The sequence below is a fragment of the Mixophyes fleayi genome, chromosome 4 (genome assembly GCF_038048845.1).
Source record: "Mixophyes fleayi isolate aMixFle1 chromosome 4, aMixFle1.hap1, whole genome shotgun sequence".
In the NCBI taxonomy this organism is placed as follows: Eukaryota; Metazoa; Chordata; class Amphibia; order Anura; family Limnodynastidae; genus Mixophyes; species Mixophyes fleayi.
Genome location: NC_134405.1, coordinates 161,593,380 through 161,607,860, shown reverse-complemented (window position 1 = coordinate 161,607,860; position 14,481 = coordinate 161,593,380).

Sequence of the window (14,481 nt, the reverse complement as noted above, 5' to 3'; positions counted from 1 at the left end):
TGCAATAATACAAAGTCACAGAAGCTATCCGGGCAAAAGCTAACACAGTCAATGATGGCAATAATATCAGCGGATATTAAGCTCCAGAGGAGAACAACTCAGTCCAGCAAGATATGCAATACACCAGCACAGTCAATGAGAAGTATGCATACCGTGGTTCAGGAGCAGGCTGTCAGACAGGAGTGCAGAGATACCTGAACGGCTGGAGGCCGGCAGGATGCGAAGTCCCTGGAGGGTGAAACGGTAATCAAGTAGGTGCAGCGCACAGGTAGGTAGACCAGCAGGGAAACAAATACTCAGGAAGCAGTAGTATGTAGAACTGGACTCCTGGAGGACCCTGAAGAGTAGCGATGGTCTAGACGAGATGAAAGCAGCGAGGCGTAGATCCGATGCCGACTGGCGAGTAGACACCAGCAGGAACACTGAGAAGCACGGGGAGCGGATCAGCTGCTGCAGACACGAGTAGAACTGAGGAGTAGCAGCCAGCAGGACTCTGCAGGTACACGGAGGTAGCGGATAGAAATCAGCAGGTGCAGCCACGATGAAACACGGGAGAGTAGAGCTGAGCTGGAACTGTTGAGCACGGAGAGCAGCGGATAGGAATCAGCTGTTGCAGTCTCGAGGAAACACAGGCGAGTTGAGATGAGCTGAAGACTGTAGCGCACGGAGGCAGCGGATAGGAATCAGCTAAACAGTCACGATGAAACACAGGAGTGTTGAGGTGAGCTGAAGACTGTAGTGCACGGAGGCAGCGGATAGGAATCAGCTAACAGTCACGATGAAACACGGGAGAGTTGAAGTGATCTGAAGACTGTAGTGCACAGAGGCAGCGGATAGGAATCAGCTAACAGTCACGATGAAACACAGGAGGGTTGAAGTGGTCTGAAGACTGTAGTGCACTGAGGCAGCGGATAGGAATCAGCTAACAGTCACGATGAAACACAGGAGGGTTGAAGTGGTCTGAAGACTGTAGTGCACGGAGGCAGCGGATAGGAATCAGCTAACAGTCACGATGAAACACAGGAGGGTTGAAGTGGTCTGGAAACCACAGGAATCAGCAGCGCTGAATACACGAGGAAACACAGGAACACCTTCAGAGGCTCATGGGGAATGAGACTCCAAGATCAGGCCACGAGGTATGGAACTCAGGTGCTATAAATAGGGAGTGTTGCCTGATCAGCCAATTAACTAAAAGGAACATGAACTGAAGGTTTGAAAGGGCTGCACATGCGCAGACCCTCAGGATGGTGGACGGCCACGGTTCCTAAACACACGGGAAGAAGCACTCACAGTCTGGTGAGTGACACACAACCTCATCCAGATGGCGAAAATGCATGAGATTAAAAAGAAGGAAGATATTTTGGTATGCATATAAAAATTTTATTAAAATGTAATAAAAGCACTCACATGAGGTACTGGAAAACACACTGGATACAGCTCAACGCGTTTCGTCTTGCACAACTCAAGACTTCATCAGGAGCATAAGATACATGTGTACACCATATTGAAGCTATTTATAGCATAGCCACGCTAATTAGCACATGCGCGGTGACCGCCACTCATCGCGCATGCGCGGACCATAGGAATAGCTTTATTGCTGCAGATATAGAGAACAAACGAGCAAACTTGAACGTGAACCACTAGATATATAAATGGTCGATTAAATAGATAAATAGAATGAAGATGATCCCCCAAAAATGTATAATTTCCTTATTCAGTATTATATAGATTTACGTTATTCAACGTTGATACATGCACAACATGAACCCGTCAGCGCGCATGCGCCAAAGAATGGAACAACTTTATTGATATAGTTAATATGTGTGCAGCGTGAGTCCGTCAACGCGCATGCGCCGAAGCACAGAACAACTTTATCGATGCAGATTCAAAAGACAAGAGACCAAAAAACAGAAACAGCATAAACAAATAAGCCAAATGAATAAAATATAATTCCGGTTCATCACTAGACCACAATTACTTATTCCTACCTATTATGATATATATTCTTTGGAAACATATGAACATATGAAAGGTTAATTAACTATGTCATGTGTCTAGACACTTAGTGAACTGTCTAGACTGTGTAAATAGATGATAATTTAAATACTATAGCCTTATTACATTGCATAACATTCACAATGTTTATACATATAAACCACACTCTATTTTAGTATGGTACCAACATGTCCCTACAACCACAATGGACCACAATAGCTAAGTGGAATCAGGGCAGAGGATATATGTGAGTGAGATATATAGTAGTCTAAAACAATTCTGGAAAATATGTCATTACCATAGCTTTATATTAAGGAGAAAATAAATGATTAATAAACATAAAATAGAATGTAGCAGAAAAATAATAATACCAAAGTTATGAGTAACTACAAAAAAGGAGCTATTTCGTAGTTCTCATTCAAACCTGCTGGAATTAGTGTACCCAATTCAAAAATCCAGAACATTTCGCGGCATGAGAGTTTATGTTGGAGATCACCTCCCCTGACAGACAATGAAACCTTCTCCAAGAGAAGGTTTCATTGTCTGTCAGGGGAGGTTGTGCCGCGAAATGTTCTGGATTTTTGGGTGTCATCTAATTGATAATCTTGGGATACCAATCCCACACACCCCATAGGATTTTGGGGACATTGCCCTCACTATAATAATACAGAGTTATACTATGGTTGTTTTCTCTACATTTTGGTACTGATCGGTGGAGATCTGGAGGACTACAAGTACAGCAAAGACCACTCCACTATCTTCTAAAAGACCCATCATTGTTTACCTCACGGTACGCATGTTATTGCTCTACTCCACGTTTTATATTTGATATATCACTGAGAGGCGCCCTGCTTGTTTTTCTGTTGCAGTAATCCATTCCGTCCGGACTAACCATCTGGCGTCAGGCTATTGAGGCTGCCACTCTTACAAGAGTCAAGTGATTTTTTTATGTAAAGTGGATACAGGACTCAAGTGTTATATATTGTATATTCATACATTTTCCATCTTACTATTTTAAAGTAGTTACGCTGTGGTGATCAGCGCCAGATATATCTTTTATTTGTTTATATATATATATATATATATATATATAATATATACACACACACACAAAAATATACAGAAATGGATGCACTCTATTAGCCACCATAAAGTATAACAACAAAAAAAATATCTGTGCAAAATTCCACAAAGTGAATAACGTGTCCTCACGTTGTATCAAAAATACATTAAAGATACAAAAATAAAAATAATTACAAAATTGAGAGGAAATGTTTTGTAATGTATTCTTTATAATTTTTTTGCATCTTGTTGTATTTTTCGATTAAAGTCTTGCCTTCAGATATTCTTTTGCTGGTGCTGGTCTGTTCATTCCATTTCAACAACTAAAAACATATATATACAGTATGTGTATATATATATATATATATATATATATATATATATATATATATATATATATTGTAACAAAGGGAGCCATTTATCTGACAAGATGCAGAGAAAGCATACAAGCAGAATAAAACATTGGCGCAGTTATGCACCTAGATTGAGGTTAAACCAGGTAAATACTTATGTGTAGTTTAAAGTTTGGTTAACTTACATGATTTGAAAGCTCCTTCCTCTCAGCAAACAGACAGGGTGTGTCTGTTAGTGCAAACAGAGCCAGTGATGGGCGTTTCCTCTTAAAGAGAAGGTGGGAGTGTCACCTGCCCATCAAGCTAAGGCTGGGGGAGGAGTATCATGTATAAAAGCTTGATTGTGTCATTTGTTCACTGAGACCAACGCTGGGGAAGCTGGCTGGTCTTGAGAGAGCTGGTCTATGTCTAGCTAGCATTTAGGGTCTCCATAACTGCTGTGAAAGTCATACGGTGTCAAATACATTTTAACCATCCTGACAATAAAGCTGCATAAAAAGAAGTTGTTCGCGTGTGCTTCAGCAGTAGATGCTCCGGGAAGCAAGTTTCCGCAACCCAACCGACGCAGACGTCAACATGGAGGAAGTACTGAAAACCCTTGTAAATGTGGTCGCTGCGCAGCAACAGCAGCAAGCTCAGATGCTATGAGTTGCCGAGGCACAGGTGGAAAACACAAGGCTCTTAAGGGAAGAGTTAAGCCAGGTGAGGCATGACAGAAATGAACCACCTGGTCCAGTTCTGCAGAAAATGTCACCAGATGATGACGTAGAAGCATATCTGGTGCCCTTTGAGAGACTTGCAAAAAGGGTAAAATGGCCTCCTAAAGATTGGGCTGAGAGACTGGCGCCATATCTCACTGGGGAAGCTCAGCGAGCTTATATGGATCTAGATGAGGACCGAGTTTCTGATTATTTGTGCCTAAAGTCTGAGATTTTGGCTCGCATTGGAGTTTCCGGGCCAGGCCAAGCCCAGCGCTATCACTAATGGCGCTATGATAAAGAAAAACCGGTCAGAGCGCAAGTGGCTGAGCTTTCTAAAATTTCAAAGAAATGGCTGCAGCCTGAGGAGAATTCGCCTTCTCGGATTATTGAAGTTCTGGCGATAGATCACTGCATCCGGGGGCTGAACCGCGATTTGCAAAGGTGGGTGCTGCATTCAGACCCACAAACTTATGAAGAGCTTGCCATAGTGGTAGAAAGGTTTTGTGCGTTACAGCAAATGACTAAAGAACCTGCATTCGTCCAAAGCCACTGCCACGCCAAAAGCCAGGTTTGACAATCCTTGCTACAGGGCCCAATGACAAAACTGCTACGGACAGAGGGCCAGGTGCAAATCTGTCTAATCTGAAGTGTTTCGAAATGTGGTGAGCCAGGCCACTTTAAGGCAGAGTGTCCTAAACTACAGGAACCCATGGACTGTTCCGTGGCACATATTGGGCCTGCGTTTCCAAGCTGTTTTACCATGAGTCCCACATTAGGAAGTCCTTGTTTGTTGCGGGTGACTGTGCTAATCAACCAAAACCTTGTTCTGGCCATGGTTGACTCGGGGAGTGAACTTTCATTGGTTTATAGCTCTGCCTTACCCGAAACCATAACTTCTCGGTTGCCCAAGGTGAAGGTTCTTTGTGCACATGGCACAACAGAGGAGTATGAAAGAACAATACTACCAGTCACACTCAAAGACAAAACTGTTACGGTGGTAGCTGCCATAGCACCTAAACTCCCGTATCCACTCATTTTGGGGCGAGACTTCCCACTGTTTAATGAGGTCCTCGGTGAGCGGATCCGGCCGGACATGCCGGCAACTGATGCAACGGTCGGAAGCCCGGTCTTAAAGGAACCGCCTAAGAATCCACATTGTCTGGACATCGATCTTTGGGAACCGACAAACCGAATTGCCTTCCTGGGAGTCACAGCAACAGTTCCACTAAAGCATCCACCTGCGGGGAAACTTAGACAGTCCAAACTAGCATTGGTCGGTGATGTCGCAGATGAGCCCACCCCGCCTGTCAGTGAGGATACGGACTGGTCCGCAATACCAATTTTGTTTCCTCTGCAGGACTTTGCTCGTGACCAACTTAATGATGCCACTTTGGAACATGCCTTTAAAAGTGTGACTGAGGTAAATGGGGTAGCGAAAGCCGCCCAGCCTGCAGAAGGTATACCATATTTTATTGTCAAAAATAATTTCCTATATCAAGTTGCTATTGTACAGGGGGAAAAAGTAGAACAATTAATGGTTCCTCAGGTCCATGTACCCCTAGTGTTAAAAGCAGCACACACACGTCTGTGGGGGACACCTAGGGGAGGATAAAACACGGGAACGAGTTCTGCTTAGGTTTTACTGGCCGAGTGTACACATGGCAGTGCAAAAGTATTGCCGGTCCTGTCCCATTTGTCGGAGAACCTGTCCCAAACCCATGTACAGGGCACCTCTCATACCAATACCAATAGTACAAGTTCCCTTTGAACGGATAGCTATGGACCTTGTGGGGCCACTGGAAAAATCTGCACGTGGGCACCAATATATACTAGTGGTGCTTGACTATGCAACCAGCTATCCAGAGGCAATTCCGCTACGAAACATAAAGTCCAGCACCATAGTTAGAGAACTTGTATTGATGTTTACACGCTTGGGAATACCCAAAGAAATTCTCACAGATCAGGGTACTCCATTCATGTCCAAACTGATGAAGGATATGTGCCAGTTGCTAGGGGTTATGACGCTTCATACCTCCGTGTACCATCCACAAACAGATGGCTTGGTGGAACGCTTTAACCGCACATTAAAGCACATGCTCAGGAAAGCAGTGGCTCAAGAGAAAAAAGATTGGGACACTCTTATTCCCTACTTGATGTTTGCCATCCGTGAGGTACCTCAAGCGTCAACAGGGTTTAGTCCATTTGAGTTATTGTTTGGGAGACAGCCCAGTGATATCCTGGATATGTTAAAAGAAGGGTGGTAGCAGCAAGGTCCCAGGGAGCCAAATCTGGTACATTTTGTGTCCCAAATGTATGAGAGGCTAGGAAAGATAAGGGCCCATTGTGCAGCAACATGTTAAAGAGGCTCAGGAACGACAGAAGAAAAGTATGACAAAAGTGCTGTTGTTTGATCTTTCAAGCCTGGGGACAAGGTCCTAGTCCTGATTCGTACCCAGGAAAGCAAACTTTTCACCCATTGGCAGGGTCCATATGAAGTTCTAGAAGCTGTCGGTCCTGTCAATTACAGAGTCCGCCAGTTAGGTAGGAGAAGGGAGGAGCAAATATATCATGTTAACCTCCTTAAACCTTGGCATGATGAGGAAACTTCTCCTCAGGTAGTGAGTACTGCCATTGAAAAGTCTGAAGTGCCCATAGAGCCAGCATTGTCCGTTAAGCAGAGACAACAGACTGAAGAAATGATTCGCCGGAACAGGGATGTCTTCTCTTCCATCCCTGGGCACACTACCTTAATCGAACACGACATTGTCACTCCGCCAGGAGTCATTGTAAAGCAGAAGCCGTATTGTATTCCAGAAGCCAGACAGGTGGATGTGAGAAAGGATATTGAGAAGATGTTCCAGTTAGACGTGATTGAAGAGTCCACTAGTGAGTGGAATAGTCCCATTGTGCTTGTTCCGAAACCCAATGGGACAATTAGGTTCTGCAACGACTTTAGGCGCCTAAACAGGATGTCGCAGTTTGATGCCTATCAGATGCCACGTGTGGATGAACTGGTGGAAAATCTTGCTGGTAGCAACTATTTGACAGCTCTTGATCTAACAAAGGGTTATTGGCAAGTTCCCCTGACTTCTATGGCCAAGCCAAAGACAGCATTTTCCACCCCTGATGGTCTCTATCAATATAAAGTCCTACCCTTTGGGTTGCATGGGGCACCTGCCACCTTCCAGAGGGCCATGAATAAATTGCTACGACCTCACACAGCTTATGCAGCCCCTTACTTGGACGATATAGTGATTTATACCCCAGACTGGGGATCACATTTAGCCAAAGTTGAGGCGGTCTTAGCTTCATTAAGGTCAGCAGGGTTAACAGCTAACCCAGAGAAATGTGCCATAGCCATGAGAGAAGCCAAATATTTGGGGTACGTTGTTGGTCGAGGGCGTGTAAAACCCAAGCTTGACAAAGTGGAGGCAGTCAAAAATTGGGCAAGACCAGAAAAAAAGTCGCAGTTAAGAACCCTTTTAGGCTTAGTAGGTTACTACAGGCGGTTTGTAAGCCACTTCGCCACTAGAGCTGCTCCACTTATGGACATGTTAAAAAAAAGTTGTCCAGATAAATTAACCTAGTCTGACTCTGCAGAAACCGCCTGGTCTGATCTTCGGTTAGCTCTTTGTTCCTCTCCAGTTCTACAAGCACCGGATTTTACCCGGAGATTCTTCTGGTGTTGGCTTAGGTGCAGTCTTGTCACAGGAGAAGAATGGAGTAGAAAATCCTGTCCTGTACCTAAGTCGTAAGTTGCTTCCAAGAGAACAAAAATATGCCACTGTGGAGAAAGAATGTCTCGCCATAAAATGGGCTACAGAAGTTCTGCGCTATTATCTCCTAGGCAGAGAGTTCACCTTAATAACAGATATGGCACCATTGCGATGGATGCAGAACAACCAGGAGGTAAATGCCAAGGTAACCTGTTGGTTCTTGGCACTGCAACCTTTCAAGTTCTCAGTAGAACATAGACCTGGGATTCTGCACAAGAATGCAGATGCATTGTCACAAAAATATGCGCTGCTCGCGAAGTCCGCGTCCCCCTCCTTGGAGACGCTAGGGGGAGGGATATATAACAAAGGGAGGCATTTATCTGACAAGATGCAGAGAAAGCATACAAGCAGAATAAAACATTGGCGCAGTTATGCACCTAGATTGAGGTTAAACCAGGTAAAGACTTATGTGTAGTTTAAAGTTTGGTTAACTTACATGATTTGAAAGTTCCTTTCTCTCAGCAAACAGACAGGGTGTGTCTGTTAGTGCAAACAGAGCCAGTGATGGGCATTTCCTCTTAAAGAGAAGGTGGGTGTGTCACCTGCCCATCAAGCTAAGGCTGGGGGAGGAGTATCATGTATAAAAGCTTGATTGTGTCATTTGTTCACTGAGACCAACGCTGGGGAAGCTGGCTGGTCTTGAGAGAGCTGGTCTATGTCTAGCTAGTGTTTAGGGTCTCCATAACTGTTGTGAAAGTCATACGGTATCAAATACATTTTAACCATCCTGACAATAAAGCTGCATAAAAAGAAGTTGTTTGCGTGTGCTTCAGCAGTAGCGAGCTCTTGCCACAATATAAATATATATATATATATATATAGATTCACTTATATATTCTATGGCTAAATTATATAAATATATATATATATATATATATATATATATATGTATGTATATATATATATATATATATGTATAGCTATACGGCAGTTCCCTAAGTACCAGCTGGCCACTAACTGGCATCGGTTGCCACGTATAATTGCACAGTACAGGTCTTCCTAGTCGAGACTCCTCCCACAGCCTTTGCTTGATGGTTGATGGAGAGGAGACAACCCCACTTTGCCTTTCAAAGGATGTCTCCTCATGTGCCCTGTAACTCCTATTCAGACACCCTCCGTCATTCTGCTGTATCTGTGGAGGACACTTTTAAAGCATGTAAGTAAAATTACATTTCACATTTATTTAATCACATGGCTCAGACCTGTACATAACTTGAGTGATACTTTCTGTAGGGTTCTAGTGTTAGTACCTCTACAATAATAATGAGAAGTGCCACAGAAGATTTTATGCAACGGCATCAGGAGTAGATCATCTGATCTTAATCTTGTGAAAAGAAGTACACGTACCTAATATACTAAGGGCAAAGCTTTTTTGTAAACCTTTTTGAAGAAAGTCCATTATCTGAGGTATGCTAGCATTCAATGCATTGATAAACTTGGACCCACACCTATAAAATGTTTTACAATTTCTGTAGCATATTATGAAAGTCGCTGATGAGGACTGCTGTTGCTGTATTGCCATTTGGAGAACTTTGGGGTACCTCTTGGTAAGTTAACTCTCAATTTAAAAACATATATATGTATGGGCCAAAAATAGGGACTCTCACTGTTTAGAGTTAGGACCACCCTATTAGCAGAAGCGCAGTGATGTGGTGGGTGGCTTACCATACATTTGCAGATGTTTGTAACTGTGAATTCTGCATTTTTTATGTGCAAGTAGAAATAGCAGCTCCTTTGCTGGTTATAGCAGTGTGCTGGGGGATTTTTCTCTGTGTTTGTTCTTTTATGATAACCCCGCCCTTTCAAGCACCTGCTATGAACCTATAAATTGATTAAACAACTTCCACTTCTGTTTTGTTACGTACCTAATATGCTAAGGGCAAAACCTTTTTTTAAACCTTTTTGAAGTAAGTCCAGTATATGAGGTATGCTAGCATTCAATAATTGATAAACGTGGATTTGCACCTATAAATGTTTTCCAAATTCTGTAGTATTTTATGGAAGATTTTTTTCTTTCTCGTTTCTGTAAAAATGCAATTACCTTGAGTGTCTTGGCTTTGGTACTGCTTTCTGACTTTCCTTTTACCAGAATATTGTCCAGATATGACAAAACTGCAAATCACTGTTTCCTGAGAACAGCCATCATAACCTCCAGACCGTTTGTGAATGTTCTGGGAGAAGTTGAGAGGCCAAATCTATTTATCTTTTTATATGTAAACTGAAAATGGTGGCCCATACTGAAGAATCTGAGGAAATGCTGTCGTTGAAGCAACTAGAATGTGAAGGTAAGCATCCTGTAAATATATAGATGTTAGGAAATCCCCTACTACTGCTCTGAGAAAGAGTCTGGAGTAAAAGTTGGTTCCCATCTGACTGGTATTGGTAGGCCAATTACCTGCTTCTTCAAAAGTGTTTGCACATTGTTGCACAATGCTTTAATTTACCCCAGAGATTATGGATTTTGTGATTTTACAAAAACATTTTTCTTGGGCACTCTCTGAAATTTTATTTTGTACCCATTGCTTACAATGTCATTGTAATGCTAGTGGTCCTGTGTAGTAAGCGTCCAAGCCTCCACATACCTCAAAATCTTACCACCCAACAGGGTTGTTGAAGACTGGATTAGTCCAATCTCATTGTGTATTTCCTGATTGCCTTCCTCCCTTTGAAAGGCACAAAAGGGCCACTAGTGTGGATAGACCACATACTATCTAATATATTGTTTGCCAGAATGATAAGTTCTGGCTTCCATGAACTGTTGCTTTAAAGAAGAAACAGAAAAATATTTTTACTAGTCATAAGTAACTGATGTAGTTCAAGTATTGTCTACTTACGTTTTCTTTTTTTACTACTGCTTTTGCTGTAGTACTAGTGGAAACATGCAACCTTTTAAAACATTTTTAAATTTTCCTATCCATAGGATCTTTAAATGAGCCTCCAACTTCTAATGTTAAAGCTCTTTTTGTGGACAAGTAAACTACTGTAGAATCCACTTTAGGTACTGAATTCCATTTAGTAGTCTCAGTGGTCTGGTGGTTGCACCAGACTATTTTCTTTAGGGATAAACATCAAACATAAGGCATCCATATAATAATTGCATACATTTTTATCACAAGTTTCACAAAAATGATTATGTAATCTACCAGTCTTCTTCCCTTCCACTAACTCTGTAAGACTACTGAGAAGGAGAATACAATAAAATTAAAAACAATAATAAAAACTAAACTAAAAAAATACCAACACCCCTGATGGTTAGACCTGCCTACTGATTTTTTTTCTAACACTTACCCTACATGTTTCAGATGGTAATCCCAGGATTTACTGAAAATGGCAATGTCATCCAAGTAAGCCTGAGCAAAGCCCTTATACCCTTCCAGTAGGTAATCAACCACATGCTGGAAGATGGCTGGCACATTCTTCATTCCAAATGACATGGACTTAAACTCGAACAGGCCAAATGGGGTGATGAATGCCGACTGTACCTGAGCCTCGGGGGTCAGTGGTATCTGCCAATACCCCTTGCTTAAGTCAAAGGTGGAAATATACTTTGCTCCAGCTAACTCATCTATTAGAGCGTCAATACGGGGGAGGGGAGAGGCATCAGACACGGTCACCTCATTCAACCGGTGGCAGTCTACGCAAAACCGCGTTGTCTTGTCCATCTTGGGAACCAATACAACGGAGGATGCCCATGGACTATGTGATGACTGAATCACCCCCAGCTCAAGCATCTCCTGTACCTCCTTGTATATATTTTCCTTGGCCTCTGGTGAGACCCGATAAGCGGGTTACCTAACTGGCTGATGCTCACCAGTGTCCACATGGTGCATCACCAAGGAAGTCCGACCAGGCTTCCTAATGAACTTAGTCGCAAAGGGCCACAACACTGCCTCAATCTGCTCTTTCTTGCGGGCACTCAACTGCTCATCCCAGCCCACTTCCTCTACACCATCTTCACCTCTGGCATCCACGAGGAGGTCAGGTAGTCTGGTTTCTCACTTGTTAAGCAGCAAACCGATGCTACCGACTCCACACGCTCATGATATGCCTTCAACATCTTTACGTGGTAGGTTCGCTGCCGCCTACCGTCGCTATCAAATGACACCACGTAAGTGATATCACTCAGGCATTTTGAGACTGTGTATGGTCCAGCCTAGGTAGCCTGGAGCTTGTTCTGGCATGTGGGCATCAGAACAAGGACCTTCTGCACTACCTCAAACACTCTGGCACACGCGCCCTGATCGTACCAAGTCTTCTGTTTTGCTAGGATATCCCATGAGATTCTCTAACTGATCTCTGAGCTTCAACACATACACCACCACAGAGACGTCCTGGGTGGGTAGCTCCCCTTCCCAAGACTCCTGTAACAGGTCAAGAGGTCCACGGCACCTCCCGATAAGCAAACAGGAGGTGCAAGCACCTGAGGGGAGCACGAGCCCAAGATGCTGACACACATCACAGGACTTACAGTAGGCCCGGACGTCACCCGACATTCTTGCCCAGAAAAAGTTCTGTGTCAGGCGCTTCAGTGTTCTGTCCCTGTCCTGCCATAGGGATTTCGTGGGCAAATGACATCAGTTGCGCGCGAAAGCCCCGTGGTACCACCAGTTGAACTTGTTCCTGGACTGGTCTATTCCCATCTACCTTCCTAGCTACACGGTACAACAACCCTTTACGCCAGGTCACACTCCACACATCCATTGCTGGAAGGCTGCCGCCAGCCTGGCGCCTCATGCCTTCCTGTGAGGGATCAGAGAACTGAGCTGCCCTGAACTCTTCCCTGCGACCCTCACTATCGTCTAAGTCAGGGTATGCTGCAGGGGGGTCTAGGCTGGGGTTACTAGGGTCAGTCAAAGAGTGGTCAGTCAAAGGTGGGTCACTGTGGTCAGCTAAACTCACCGCTGGAGCTGGCATACTGCTAGGGACAGGATCATGACCGGGCACCCCCACAAGATCAGGTTGGCAAGAAACAACACCCCTGCAATGCTAGGGTACGTAGTCTTTCCAGAGGCAAAGGGCTGGCTGTTTCTTGAAGAAATAGGAGATGTGGTCTTTTCCTCTGGGCTGGCTGAAGCTGTGGTTGCTGATGATGGCTGTTGTCTAGCAGTTGTGGTCTTTTCCTCTGGGCTGGGTTGTGCAGGTGTAGATCCTGAAGACTGTAGTTTGACAGCTTGGCTCCAGGTAATAGAGTTGAGAAATGCGGTCACAATTCTACCCCTAACATCGTTGCCCAAGATCACATCAGTCGGGAGGCCATCCACAACAGCAACATCTCGCAACTCTCGGCCTCCTCCTCAGTCCAGAAACACCCTTGCTACAGACACTTCTTTCTCCAGTCCATCTGCCATGGTAACTTTGGCAGTGCAACTCTGCAAGGGTCCCACTTGGACTGGCTGTAGGTTCCTCCACATATTTTTGGGGGTCTTTTGGACACACAGGTGACTCTCTCCGGTGAGTCAACTTCAGACACGCCACACTCCATTGGGGTGGCAGAGGTGGAAACAGTCTCTAATGACTCACCTTCACCAGTTAAGCAAGTGAGCTGGGCCCCAAGACTCGAATTGGGGTACCAGTCTTAAATGACTGTTTTTCCCGCAGTTGTAGCACTTCTTCTCCAGCCTGGGCTCTGTTGGTCTCTGATAACTCCCAGGGACTGGACGGGGCGATGGCTGGCGAATGGTACCCGAAGGGTTAGGTACTTGCTTTTGGGGGTGAGTAGAAGAGGGGTGTCCCCCTGATTATACAGTTCTTTGGGGTTGGCTTCCAGGTTTGCTGGTCTACGGTCCAATACCCACTCCTTCACCTTCGCTGCGCACCGGCGATGAAATTGCTCTTTGCAAAGTAAGTCCACTAATTCCTCCCAAGACTTGGCGTCAGATACAATAATCCATCTTATTGACAATTGCTGCAACTGGTTGGCAAATTCCTCATGGCTGATATGGGTGCTTTAAGCCAAGTCCCGAATCTTTTGCCGGTAGGTCTCCAGGGTAATAACATAGCACTTAAGGAGGGCCCGTTTTACCACGTCGTAGTCCGCACCTTCCTCTGGGGCCACTACACGTTAATCTTTCACTGCACGACCTTGTAGTGTGGGAACCATATACTTTACCCACTCCTGTTTGGGCATATTATGGAGGCTAAAAGACATTTTGAATACCTGCAAATGTCCATCAATATCTCCAACAGTGTCATCAAATTTGGTAAAGTGGAGAGAGCTCAATCTGGGCACAGCAGATGACTATTCACGGGCCGCTGTAGGAAGCGGTGCCCACTGATTGCCCCACAACTTGATGATAGGCAACCACTCCGCCTCAGTTGTTCTGTCTCCCCAGGACCCCAGCTGCTGCATTAATACAGAAAGTTTACCCTCATCACGCTGTTGAACTTGCGCCACTGGTTCACTCTGTGGGGGTTGACTGTCGCTGGAAACAGGTGCTGTATTCTGGGATGTTACTGCAGGTACCTCTAGGTTTGGAGTTAACATCTCTTCCTGGTCACTGTCGCAGTCAGCTTCCTCATCTGCTGACCCGTACTGCCCATTCCAGGCCTTCAGCGCCTTTTTCATTGCGCTCTTTGTCACTGTGTAAGGAATTT